The 13,021-nt window shown below is 44.8% G+C and overlaps 1 long non-coding RNA gene across 2 annotated transcripts in view; it reads left to right on the top strand.

Annotated features, from left to right (window-relative positions):
- Nucleotides 1–974: 974 nt before the first annotated feature.
- The window catches only part of LOC136793648 (uncharacterized), an 82,681-nt gene continuing 70,634 nt past the window's right edge, over nt 975–13,021 (top strand). Inside the window, exon 1 of one of the 2 annotated variants that reach the window (XR_010839274.1) lies at nt 975–1,313. This is a non-coding gene — a long non-coding RNA (uncharacterized lncRNA). The remainder of the gene's footprint in view (nt 1,314–13,021) is intronic. The other variant, XR_010839275.1, reaches the window with a different exon arrangement.

Here is a 13,021-nt window from a genome sequence, read left to right as displayed (position 1 = left end):
TACGTCATGGTGGCCAGCTATGACGTGCCTGCTGTTGGAGTTATTCATTTGTTGTTAAAGGGGGTTCTTGCACTTGAGTGCGTGCAGAGCAGGGTGAGAGTGTTATCTAGGTGGGAGGCGTGTACTCTTCTCCCCGAGGGCCTGCGTACACCCCCTTCCTCCTCTCAGCCTCAAGCAAAGTCAGATCGGCCGTTTCCCCAGGCCTGCAGCCCCCAGACCTCCTCCTCCTCCTGGCACCCCCCTCAAAGCTTGGGTGCTTTGGGCAAAGAGCCAGGCGTTCCCTTTTCATCCTGGTCCTGCCACCACCTTCCAGCAAGACCCAGTGAGACAGGGGTCTCAGCTCCTTCATTTTAAAATCAGGACTGAGCAGAGATGAGCATCGTAGCGTGGAGATTCTGGAAGGCAGCCCTTGTGTTTCGCAGGGAGTGAAACCCAGGCTCGGAGAGGGGAGGGGGGATGCCCAGCCTTGGAGGCTGGTGCGGAGTCGCACCCAGTGTCGCCTGTCATCCTGGCCCCGTGTCCTCGAACAGTGGTTCCTGTTTCCCCTGTGATACCATCTCCCTGCTGTACTGAGCAGATGAAATGCTGGACACGAATGTGCCAGGGCAGACGGAGGTGGACCCCACAAGCTCTGTGGGCCACGTAGAGCTGCAGCTTCCAGGTGTGTCCTTGGGACCACTCCAGGGCTGGCTCTGGGGAGAGGGCGTCACACATGAGGGTGGCCAGGCTATGGCTTGAGGTCTTCTGGCCTTCACAGGCCGTGGTGTCAAGGCAACGGCATATCCACTAGGACACACCTGTCACCTGCACAAGCCACCTTCACTGCCTGGCACTCAAGGTAGTTAATAAGCCCAGGGTCTCTTCCAAACCGACCAGAGCTGGCTGACCGCACTCCGACAGCCTCCAGACAGCGTCTCGCTTCCCGGATGAGCCTGTTCTCATTGGCGTTTACATCTGTCCCTCTCTGGTGACACGTGACCGCAGCTTAGTTCCGTCCTCAGCTGTCTTCAACTTGTTCCCTTCCCTCTGGATGACAGGCCATCTGTCCCCTTTCCCTCAGCACTCCCCGTGTCAACGTTCCCTCTGTCACTTCAGAGATGCTGTTAGCCGTTCCTGCACGGCAGTGGGCTTCAGGGGGCGTCACGGCCAAGGTGTTCTTGGAGAGGACTGACTCCAAGGTGGAGGCCCCAGAAACCGGGCAGTAGCCCGCCAGCTGGAGTCTGGGGTCGCCAGACTTCTTCCTGATCTTATGAAGAACTGTGATGCTTAGAGGCTGTACTGCTCTTCCTGGGCCGCGGCAGCAGAGAGTGAAGGTGGGTGTACAGATGCCCGCTGTGTGTGTGTGTGACTCAGTCCAAAGGAAAAATGCAGACCTGCAACTTCCCACCCTGTGGAATTCAGTGACAATGTTGAGAGGCTGAGCAGGAATAGCCAGTGCCCGGTCCAGGGGAGCGGGGAGAGCCCGCCTCGTGCTGATGACTCCTGGGCTCAGACCCACCATGGGAGTGTGGCGCGCGTGGGGGAGGCCCGGTGGACATCAGGGAGGGCTTCACGGAGGAGGTGTCCTTGGAGGGGGCTGTGGAGGATGAGAAGGAGTTCACCAGGCAGTGGGGACAAGGGTGGTCCTGGGGAAGGTATGAGAACTAGAAATTGCACAGCCAGCCGGCGGGCACTGGGATGGGGGTGGCTCGAGGCGTGGGCTGCTGGAAGTGGGGGGTAATCCAAGGATCATGTGTTTGGTTTGCAGGAGCTGGGGCCCAATTGTGAAGCTCTCTATTTCTAATGCCAAGCGCAATCCACGCGGGTCACAGGGAAGGGAAGGGCTGGGGTGACCGGTAAAGGGCCAGTGCCTTCACGCCAACAGGCCTCTAAGGCAGAGACTGGACACGACTCTCACCAGGTCGGCTCACGGCCGAGTGGTTGAGACGTGTCTGTCCCCTTTCTGTGCCCGCTTCTATATTTTTAAACCCCCGCGAGAGTATGGGACACACGGAGGCATTTGTATCCCTTCGCGGTTTGTCCTCAGACGTGGCGTGACCTTCATGGAAGGCGGGTCAGGCCGCGCTCGGGCTCAGGGCGGCTGTGCAGACCGTCCCGCGTGCCACTCTCCCTTCCACTTTCTCGGGGAGTGACCACCCTCGGGGGGGTGTCCTGTAGCTTTCACGCCACCGTCTTCTCCATCGCGGTGCCTTTTATCTCATCTTTGTCCTTTTGCTCTGCATCCCGACATGAGTTCCGTGGTTTGCCCCTTCTGCCCCCTGGGGTCCCCCTCCTCGTCTGCTGGTGCAGCTCTGCTTTCCTTCCTGTCTGCTGGGTGAGCCCTGCCTGCCTCCCGGCCAACTGCATTTTCATTTTAGTCTGTCACTTCACCATCTCCCTCCTCATCTCTTCCCAGAGAGTTCCTTGAATTTAACTGAGAACACAGAGCAGATGCTTTCTAAAAATTGCCTTCATCCTGTTGTGAACAGTGACTCAATACTATATATATTCATACACACACACGCGCGCGCGCACACACATCCGTGTGTGTATATATACGTGGTGGTTTTAAGCAAGCTCTTCCTCTGCATCTTGAGGTCATGTCCTCACTGTGGATGCTGCAGAACCCTTTGTTCGTGCAGACGGGTCCTTGAAGGGAAACTGCTCTCCCAGGCGTGGTGAGTGGCTCCCCTGGCCCGCTTGCTGCGCCCCGGCCGCCCTGATAATCTCCCCTTGCGGCTCATCTGTGGAAGGTGTTTACCTGCCCCAGCGGAAGACCAGGGTCTGTAGCAGATAAAGGGCCGTCCTGCCCCCAGGCAGCCCCGCGCCCCCACCCCTCAGCCGTCTCACAGGAAGAATGGAATTTACTCCCAGGTAACTGGAAGGTTTATAGTTCTCTTTTGCTGGAAAGGCTGAATAAAGTCCTAGAAGCCCCAGACTGTTTCCAGGCTCTGGCCCTTCCTCGGGCCCGCTGCCCGGTCCAGGGCGGCATCTCCACCCACCCGGGGTTCCCGCCCCTCCCAGCCCGGAGGTGAGACAGAGAACAGTCCCTGCAGGAGTGTAGACACGAGAAGGTTGGCGTGGCCCGGAGAGCGGCTCTCACACCTCCCTGCAGACTGTGGCTCCACCTACGGGGGTCTCACCCCGTCGCCCCCCCCCCCACAAAGGCTGCCTCTCTGAGGGAGGGAAGCACAGGTAGGGGACGACATCTCCCCCCAGTTCCCGTCTCTCTTTGTGCTTTGCTACCTCATCTCTGTGGTCACAGCTGCAGATGATAGAAATCCCTCTGGTGGACCACTGACCAGCACTCCCAGTTCGCAGGACGTTTCCGTGAGCCTTGCCCTGCGGAGATGGTGCAGGACGAGGGGCAGGTGCCTCACTGCAGGCTTTGTTCAGGTGGGTCATCGTCACGTGGGAGGGTGGGATGGAAACTGTCGGGGGATTTTACTGCCCGAAGCATGATCGGTGCCTCATTGGCTTTTGAGTCAGTGGCAAAAGCAATGCGGCAACAAGGAGCAGCCTCTGGCGTTAGGGAAGAAGCCGATGAGCCTGCCGGGATGAGCTGAGGGGTGAGTCTTTCACCCCGTCTCTTCTGAGCTGAGTCTGGCCGAGATCGGGCTCGTGGGGCAGACCACGCACGGGGACTGAGATGCTAGAGAATATGCTAGAAAATGCTAGACTAGAGAAAATGCAGGCAGGGGTCAGCCAACGAGCCTGTTTGTGGTGTCGCTGTTTCAGAGGGAGCAGAGATGGGGTGGGACACACCCGAGACTGGCTTCCCTGCCTTGGATAGAAGGGCTGTGCTCTTCCCAAGTGCCGTCTTGTAAAGGCTCTGACACCAGAAGCTGCTGTCCTCGGTTACAATTGATTTCTTTTACCTACGCAACTAGAATCAAGCCACGTTCCTCAGGCAGAACTTGTACTGGCCCAAGGCTCCTAGATTCTTGTCATGGTCCCTCCCCTTCTTCCAATGCTTTGCTCTGAAGTTTTCTAAATTCTCTCCTGGGATTGAATTCCCCTGACCTTCGTTCGCTTTAGGGAAGAAGGCCGGGGAAGAACGTTAGCTTCATTTTCCAGATGGGGACTCTGATGCTCAGGCGGGTTAAATGCTTGCCCTGGGTCACGTGGCCGGTGAACATCCAAGGATGCTGCGGCTTGAACCCAGGACCCTCCCCGCCGAGCACCACCCTCCCCCCACCACATACACACTGTTCTGTCTCCAACAAGCGACGGGCTGGATTGGGGTTAGTGTTAAGGTCTCTCCATATAGGACCAGCTTTTCAGCGGGAATTCCAATCCCAGACATAGAGCTTATGTTTGGTCCCCATCTCCTCCCAACAATGAGGTCTGCTCTGCCAGCTTCAGTGCTTGGCTTAGTAACCCTAGTGGTTGGGTGCTGAGTGGTCATCTGGGAATCAAAGAAATCCTGCCTCGAATCGTAACCGTCTCTCCCTTGGCTCTGAGGCATGGGGGAACCTGTGGAGAAGGGAGACTCATTCTCTTAATGGGAAAAGAGATAAATGAAATGAGGACTTTGATTGCCTGAGACAATATTACCCAACTTATTGCTTTTCCGTGGGGAGTTAGTACAGAAGCTAACGGTTTACTCAGGAAATTTAAAGAAGGAAACAAGAAGAGATAAGGCAAAGCAGTAGTTGATCCAAAAAGACAGAAGTCATAGAAATACTTATTCTGGGTGTATTTTTAACCTTTTAGAGCATTCAAGTATCTACCCATGGGTAATCTTTTCCTCTTTTTTTAAATCTAAGCTCCCTCCTACTTCCCTCTTCCTCCATATTATTTGGAAGCAAATCCAAGACATCATAAAATCTCTTCTGTAATCATCTCCACGTGTATTTCTAAGAGATAAGGACTCATATTTTGGGAGCATGATAATGGTAATGTGGTTATGTTAAAAAAAATTTCTTAGTATTATCAAATACCAAGTCACTGTTCAAATTTTCAATTGCCTCATATATGTCAATTTAATCTTTTAATATTTTGTTTGAACCAGAATCCAAATAAGGTTAGCACAGCGTGTTCGCTGATGTTTTTTAAGCCTCTTTCAATCTTTAGATCTCCCATGCATATCTTTTTTCCTTGGCAATTTATCTGTAAAAAACATTTCTAAGGTATTTCATTTTGCATATTCGTTGTTGGGATTCAAGTGGAAGAGGAGAGCAAAGAAAAATCCTGGGTCCGGGTGTGTCTCTCCTGGGTTTGTGATAAATGCGGTTTCTCCTAACTTTGCAAAGTTGGGAAGAGAAGAGAAATTCAGGATGTGTACACTCTGCTTCTCCTTTGTTCTTGGTTACAACTCATATTTCAACTCTCGGCTGTCTGAAGAAATGGTTGAGACACATGCAATTCTCAATTTTTTTTTTTTACTATTTTTTTTTTTACTAAAGTATAGTTGATTTAGAATGTTGTGTTAGTTTCCGATGAACAGCAAAGTGATTTAGCTATACCTATCTCTACATCTATGTCTATCTACCTATCTATATACATATATATGTTCTTTTTCAGATATTTTCCCTTATGATTATTACAAGATATTGAATATAGTTCCCTGTGTGATACAGTAGGTCCTTGTTGTTTATCTATCTTATATATAGTAGTGTGTATCTGTTCATCCCCAACTCCTAATTTATCACAACTTTTTAGAAGAATCTTGAAGGTAGAAGACAGAAATGCAAAGCTCTAAGGAGGGCCAGGCTGTCAACAATAACGAGGAGCACTAAATGACCACCAAGAGCATGCTAGGAATTGGACTCAGCCCTTTACATGGATCATCACTTAGATTTTTTGTTCCCTTTTAAACAGAACACAATGATGTAATCTAAAGCTGTCTTTAAATTGTTACAAAGCATCTGCCCCTCTTCCTAATGCTCTGAAAGCTCCATGGGAAAAGGCCGGAAAGCAGTCATTTGCTTTACCTCTAGTACCTTGCAGATAGGCTCAACAAATATTTGCCATTGGTGGCCTAATGGTCCACTAGCTTGTGAAAAAAGGAAGAAGGGATGAAGTTCATTTTTATCACCCACCTGTGCATTAAAAGGTCAAAGGGAATATGTCTGCTTCTTATAACAGTGAACCACATTCACCACTGCCACTGAGAACCATTTCAAAAATATCTAGATAAAATACACTTTAAAAATCAATTTAAAGGTACTGAAGAGCTGCCAAGATAAAGAGTAATTGAGCGGTCAAGATGCTAGAGGGAAGGAAAACCCACAGAAATGAGTGCAACATTTGGCTCTTCTTCCTCCCTTGAGTTATTCACCAGCATTGGCCCCAAAGACTGATAAACTGAGCAGAAGACCCCAGCTGAGAGGCTCAAGCATCAGAAACCCAAGGAGCTGATGACAACAAACAGAGAAAATTGTCTCCCAAAGATGGAGGGCCTGGTAGGAATTCCAGCACCAGCCACAGTCCACTAGGCCAATCTTCCCAAAGATCCACTCAGCTCAACTCCAAGTGGTGAAGGCAAACTTCCCTCCCTGTTAACTAACCACCAGAAGTCGAAAAACTCTCTTTGAAGGGAGATAATCTAATCCAGAACCTCAAACTATGCCTGAAATATTTTATACTTACTATCAAACATTCAATCAAAAATTACCAGACATGCCAGAGACAATACTAAATGACCAAAATCCAGGCAAGAAAAACAAATAATGGAAACAGACTTAAAGAAGATACAGACATAGGAGCTATTACAGACTTTAACATCACTGATTGGGCTTCCCTGGTGGCGCAGTGGTTGAGAGTCTGCTTGCCGATGCAGGGGACACGGGTTCGTGCCCCAGTCCGGGAGGATCCCACATGCCGGCTGGGCCCGTGAGCCATGGCCGCTGAGCCGGCGCGTCCAGAGCCTGTGCTCCGCAGTGGGAGAGGCCACAATAGTGAGAGGCCCGCGTAACGCAAAAAAAAAAAAAAAAAAAAAAAATCACTGATTAACGTATTTTAAAAATAGTTTAAAAAAGAGCTAAAATTTTAAAAAGAGCTAAAAATTATGGAAAAGAATAAAATGGAAGTACTAGGACTGGGAGATAAAATAGCAAAAGAAAGAAGGCATTAGATGGATTTAATAGCAAATCAGACACAGTGAAAGAGATTAGTGAACTGGAAGATGCGCCAGTAGAAAATACCCAGAAAGACCCACTGAAAAGTAAAAGGATAACAAATACAGAAAAAGAACATAAAAGATGCATGCGAGATGGTGAAAAAGTCTAATATACCTGCAATCAAAGTCCCAGAGGAAAGAGAGAATAGGACAGAACAACTTTGAAGACACAGTGGCTGAGCAAGTCCTCAAACACTAAAAAGCATCAAGCCATAAAACCAAGAAATGTTATAAACCCCAAGTACAATTAAAACAAAACAAAACAAAACAACAAAACAGTCACATCTAGCCATACATAGTGAAACTACTGAAAACCAGGGATGAAAAGAAAATATTAAAAGAAACTTGGGTCACTTCATACCCGTGAGGGTGGCTACTATTACAAAAAAAAAAAAAAAAAAAAAGAAAAACATACACACACACACACACCACACACACAAAATCACACAAAACCAGAAAATAACAAGTGTTGGCAAGGATGTGGAGAAGTAAGAACACTTGTGCACTGTTGGTGGGAAGGTAAAATGGTGCAGCTGCTGTGGAAAACAGAATGGCAGTTCCTCAAAAAATTGAAAATACATTTATCATATGATCCAGCAATCCCACTTCTGTGTATATACCCAAAATAATTAAAAGCAGAGTCTTGAAGAGATATTTGAACACCCATGTTCATAGCAGCATTATTCACAATAGCTAAAATGTGGAATGCAGGTGTCCATCAACAGTTGAATCGATAAACAAAATGTGGTCTATAAATACAATGCAGTATTGTTCAGCCTTAGAAAGGAAGGAAGTTCTGACACCTGCTACAACATGGATGAACCTTGAGGACATTAAGCTAAGTGAAATAAGCCAGTCACAGAAGGACAAATACTATGTGATTGCACTTATATGAAGAAGTAGAGTAGACAAAATCATAGAGATGGAAGGTAGAATGGTGGCTGGGGTGGGGGTTGGGGGACAGGGACTTATTGTTTAATAAGTACAGAGTTTCGGTTTTACAGGATGAAGAGAGTTCTGGAGATGGATGGTGATGGTGCAGAACAATATGAATGTATTTTAAACCACTGCATGGTACACTTAAAAATGGTAAATTTTATGTTATGTGTCTTTTACCATAATTTAAAAATATTTAGGGGAAAAAAAAACGTGGGCTGGGTGGTGGGGAAGATGCATTATTTTCAAAGAAGTAAACCTGACAGCTGCCTTCTCAGCACAAAAACTGAAGTGAGAAGACAATTGAATGACATCTTCCAAAAATAAGAGAAAATAATTGCCAACTTAGAATTCTATGCCCAGTGAAAATACCCTCTAAACGTAAAGGTAACAGAGAGGCATTTCCAAATAAAGTGTGAGAAAACCTGCAATCAAAACACATGAACTAAAGGTAGTGTGAAAGGGAATTGTCCCAGTACAAGGAAAATTATCCCAGCGGGAACGTGGAAATGAAAGAACGAATAACAGAAAAGGGTAAATGCAGGGGCAACTGGAGTGAGTACTGAGTGTTAAGAACAACAACAATGATCATGTCCTGTTAAAATGGATGTAGAGTTAAACACAGGGCAACAGCAATGTGGAAGTTAATGGAGCCTAAGAATCTCAGTCCTCTGCATTGTGTTGAAAATATTAATTAATTTTAGATACATTTTTAAATCTCTAAGGCTTAGATAACCTCTAAAAGAATAGTAGGGACTTCCCTGGCGGCTCAGTGGTTAAGAATCTGCCTCCCGGGAGGGAAGACAGCAGAAGCAAGAAGAACCACAATTCTGCAGCCTGTAGAAGGAAAACCACATTCACAGAAAGATAGACAAAATGAAAAGAGGACTTTGTACCAGATGAAGGAACCAGATAAAACCCCAGAAAAACAACTAAATGAAGTGGAGATAGGCAACCTGCCAGAAAAGGAATCCAGAATAATGATAGTGAAGATGATACAGGACCTCAGAAAAAGAATGGAGGCAAAGATTGAAGATGCAAGAAATGTTTAACAAACACCTAGAAGAATTAAAGAACAAACAAACAGAGATGAACAATACAATAACTGAAATGAAAAATACACTAGAAGGAATCAATAGCGGAATAATTGAGGCAGAAGAACGGATAAGTGACCTGGAAGACAGAATGGTGGAATTCACTGCTGCAGAACAGAATAAAGAAAAAAGAATGAAAAGAAATGAAGACAGCCTAAGAGACCTCTGGGACAACATTAAACGCAACAACATTCACATTATAGTGGTCCCAGAAGGAGAAGAGAGAGAGAAAGGACCCGAGGAAATATTTGAAGAGATTATAGTTGAAAACTTCCCTAACATGGGAAAGGAAATAGCCACCCAAGTCCAGGAAGTGCAGAGAGTCCCATACAGGATAAACCCAAGGAGAAACATGCCGAGACACATAGTAATGAAATTGACAAAAATTAAAGACAAAGAAAAATTATTGAAAGCAACAAGGGAAGAATGACAAATAACACACAAGGGAACTCCCATAAGGCTAACAGCTGATTTCTCAGCAGAAATTCTACACGCCAGAAGGGAGTGGCATAATATATTTAAAGTGATAAAAGGAAAGAACCTACAACCAAGATTACTCTACCTGGCAAGGATCTCATTTAGATTCAACGGAGAAATCAAAAGCTTTACAGACAAGCAAAAGCTAAGAGAATTCTGTACCACCAAACCAGCTCTACAACAAATGCTAAAGGAACTTCTCTAAGTGGGAAACACAAGAAAAGAAAAGGACCTACAAAAACAAACCCATAACAATTAAGAAAATGGCAATAGGAACATACATATCAATAATTACCTTAAACCTGAATGGATTAAATGCTCCAACCAAAAGATACAGGCTCGCTGAATGGATACAAAAACAAGACCCATATATATGCTGTCTACAAGAGACCCACTTCAGACTTAGGGACACATACAGACTGAAAGTGAAGGCTGGAAAAAGATATTCCATGCAAATGGAAATCAAAAGACAGCTGGAGTAGCAATACTCATATCAGATAAAATAGACTTTAAAATAAAGGATGTTACAAGAGACAAGGAAGGACACTACATAATGATCAAGGGATCAATCCAAGAAGAAGATATGACAATTATAAATATATATGCACCCAACATAGGAGCACCTCAATACATAAGGCAAATGCTAACAGCTGTAAAAGAGGAAATCGACAGTAACCCAATAATAGTGGGGCACTTTAACACGTCACTTACACCAATGGACAAATCATCCAGACAGAAAATAAATAAGGAAACACAAGCTTTAAGTGACACAATAGACCAGATAGATTTAATTGCATTTATAGGACACTCCATCCAAAAATAGCAGATTAATTATTTATTATTTTTAATTACTTTCTTCTCAAGTGCACATAGAACATTCTCCAGGATAGATCATATTTTGGGTCACAAATCAAGCCTTGGTAAATTTAAGAGAACTGAAGTCATATCAAGCATCTTTTCTGACCACAACACTATGAGATTAGAAATCAATTACAGGGAAAAAAATCTAAAAAACACAAACACGTGAAGGCTAAACAATACATTACTAAATAACCAAGAGATCACTGAAGATATCAAAGAGGAAATCAAAAAATACCTAGAGACAAATTACAATGAAAACACAACGATCAAAAACCTATGGGATTCAGCAAAAGCAGTTCTAAGAGGGAAGTTTATAGTAATACAAGCCTACCTCAAGAAACAAGAAAAATCTCAAATAAACAATCTAACTTACACCTAAAGGAACTAGAGAAAGAAGAACAAACAAAATCCAAAGTTAGTAGAAGGAAAGAAATCATAAAGGTCAGAGCAGAAATAAGTGAATTAGAAACAAGGAAAACAATAGCAAAGATCAATAAAACTAAAAGCTGGTTCTTTGAGAAGATAAACAAAATTGATAAACCTTTAGCCAGACTCATCAAGAAAAAGAGGAAGAGGACTCAAATCAAGAAAATTGGAAATGAAAAAGAAGAAGTTACATTGGACACTACAGAAATACAAAGCATCCTAAGAGACTACTACAAGCAACTCTATGCCAATAAAATGGACAACCTGGAAGAAATGGACAAATTCTTAGAAAGGTATAACCTTCTAAGACTGAACCAGGAAGAAGCAGTAAATATGAACAGACCAATCACAAGTAATGAAATTGAAAGTGATTAAAAATCTTCCAACAAACAAAAGTCCAGGACCAGATGGCTTCACAGGTGAATTCTATCAAACATTTAGAGAAGAGCTAACACCCATCCTTCTCAAACTCTTCCAAAAAATTGCAGAGGAAGGAACACTCCCAAACTCATTCTATGAGGCCACCATCACCCTGATACCAAAACCAGACAAAGATACTACAAATAAAGGAAATTACAAACCAATATCACTGATGAATATAGATGCAAAAATCCTCAACAAAATACTAGCAAACAGAATCCAACAACACATTAAAAGGATCATATACCGGGCTTCCCTGGTGGCTCAGTGGTTGAGAGTCTGCCTGCCAATGCAGGGCACACGGGTTCGTGCCCCAGTCCGGGAAGATCCCACATGCCACGGAGCGGCTAGGCCCGTGAGCCATGGCCACTGTGCGTCCGGAGCCTGTGTTCTGCAACGGGAGAGGTCATAACAGTGAGAGGCCCTTGTACCAAAAAAAAGAAAAAAAGGATCATATACCATGATCAAGTGGGATTTATCTCAGGGATGCAAGGATTCTTCAATATATGCAAATCAATCAATGTGATACACCATATTAACAAACTGAAGAAGAAAAACCATATGATCATCTCAATAGATGCAGAAAAAGCTTTTGACAAATTCAACACCCAGTTATGATAAAAACTCTCCAGGGCTTCCCTGGTGGCGCAGTGGTTGAGAATCCGCCTGCCGATGCAGGGGACATGGGTTCGTGCCCCGGTCCGGGAAGATCCCACATGCCGCAGAGCGGCTGGGCCCGTGAGCCATGGCCGCTGAGCCTGCGCATCCGGAGCCTGCGCTCTGCAATGGGAGAGGCCACAACAGTGAGAGGCCTGTGTACCACAAAAAAAAAAAAAAAAAAAAAAACTCTCCAGAAAGTGAGCATAGAGGGAACCTACCTCAACACAATAAAGGCCATATATGACAAACCCACAGCAAACATCATTCTCAATGGTGCAAAGCTGAAAACATTTCCTCTAAGATCAGGAAAAAGACAAGGATGTCCACTCTCGCCACTGTTATTCAACATAGATTTGGAAGTCCTAGCCATGGGAATCAGAGAAGAAAAAGAAATAAAAGTAATCCAAACTGGAAAAGAAGAAGTAAAAGTGTCACTGTTTGCAGATGACATGATACTATACATAGAGAATCCTAAAGATGCCACCAGAAAACTACTAGAGCTAATCAATGAATCTGGTAAAGTTGCATGATACAAAATTAATGCACAGAAATGTCTTGCATTCCTATACACTAACAGCAAAAGATCAGAAAGAGAAATTAAGGAAACAATCCCATTCACCACTGCAACAGAAAGAATAAAATACCTAGGAATAAACCTACCTAGGGAGGTAAAAGACCTGTACTCAGAAAACTCTAAGGCATTGATGAAAGAAATCAAAGACGACACAAACAGATGGAGACATATACCATGTTCGTGGGTTGGAAGAATCAATATTGTGAAAATGACTATACTACCCAAAGCAATCTACAAATTCAATGCAATCTCTATCAAATTGCCAGTGACGTTTTTTACAGAACTAGAACAAAAAAATCTTAAAATTTGTATGGAGACACAAAAGACCCCGAATAGGCAAAGCAGTCTTGAGGGAAAAAAACAGAGCTGGAAGAATGAGACTTCCTGATTTCAGACTATACTACAAAGCTACAGTAATCAAGACAATATGGTACTGGCACAAAAACAGAAATATAGATCAATGGAACAGAA

The sequence above is a fragment of the Kogia breviceps genome, chromosome 2 (genome assembly GCF_026419965.1).
Source record: "Kogia breviceps isolate mKogBre1 chromosome 2, mKogBre1 haplotype 1, whole genome shotgun sequence".
In the NCBI taxonomy this organism is placed as follows: Eukaryota; Metazoa; Chordata; class Mammalia; order Artiodactyla; family Physeteridae; genus Kogia; species Kogia breviceps.
The sequence above is the reverse complement of the archived record's forward strand: the minus strand, read 5'-3'. Positions and strand labels throughout refer to the sequence as shown.